The sequence below is a fragment of the Neophocaena asiaeorientalis genome, unplaced genomic scaffold (genome assembly GCF_003031525.2).
Source record: "Neophocaena asiaeorientalis asiaeorientalis breed wild unplaced genomic scaffold, Neophocaena_asiaeorientalis_V1.1 scaffold177, whole genome shotgun sequence".
In the NCBI taxonomy this organism is placed as follows: Eukaryota; Metazoa; Chordata; class Mammalia; order Artiodactyla; family Phocoenidae; genus Neophocaena; species Neophocaena asiaeorientalis.
The window spans coordinates 16,319,745-16,320,514 of NW_020172779.1; positions in this window are offsets into that span (position 1 = coordinate 16,319,745).

A 770-nucleotide genomic window follows, 5' to 3' on the forward strand; every position below is an offset into this window, starting at 1 on the left:
ATTGATGGAAAATGGGGCGGGGATTCATTCAGGTTTAGGCAGTTGTGAGAGTGCCAAGAAGCAAAGAAGAAAAATGAGGAGGAAAACAACATATTTTAAAAAGAAAATAACAGATTGATTTACGCTGGTGGAAGTGTCTGGGAGAGAGGTCCACAAAGGGACTTGGATGGAAAGGATGCAGACTGCAGAGCATCCTGGGCTGACCTGGATGGCAGCATGTACCACTATATTTTAACCATCCATTTGCCTCAGCTCTGGGCTGTGGACACCTTGAGGGCGGGGCCATGTCCTTCCACCATGGTGCCCAGCAGACCTGTGCACACACTCCATGACCATTGGGTATCAGAAGGGCTCCACTGGTCAGTGAAGCCTGCAGTGGGCTGCCTGGGCTCACGTGCTGGTCCTCGCTCCAGGCCACCACTCCAGGCCCTAAGGAAGACTGGCCAAGACAAGGCCAAGGTCCTCGCTGGACCAACACTTTCCAGGCAGGTGACCTAGACAGGGAGGCACACTCATGCAGTCAAAGAAGTGCCAGGTTCCAACACTGGAGATTTTGTTCGCTCTTGGGAACAAAACAGAACACGGGCATAGGACTAGAGCCAAGGGTCAGCCTCAGAGGCCAGGGGTCCAGGGAAGGGGGCGTGGGGTCCTTTAGGGCCATGGCTGGGTGCAGAGATGGGGCAGAAGTGCACTAGAGAAGGCTGTTTCCGAGCCACGCCTCCAATTACAGTCACTCATTATTCACGGACTCTGGATTTGTGAATTCGCCT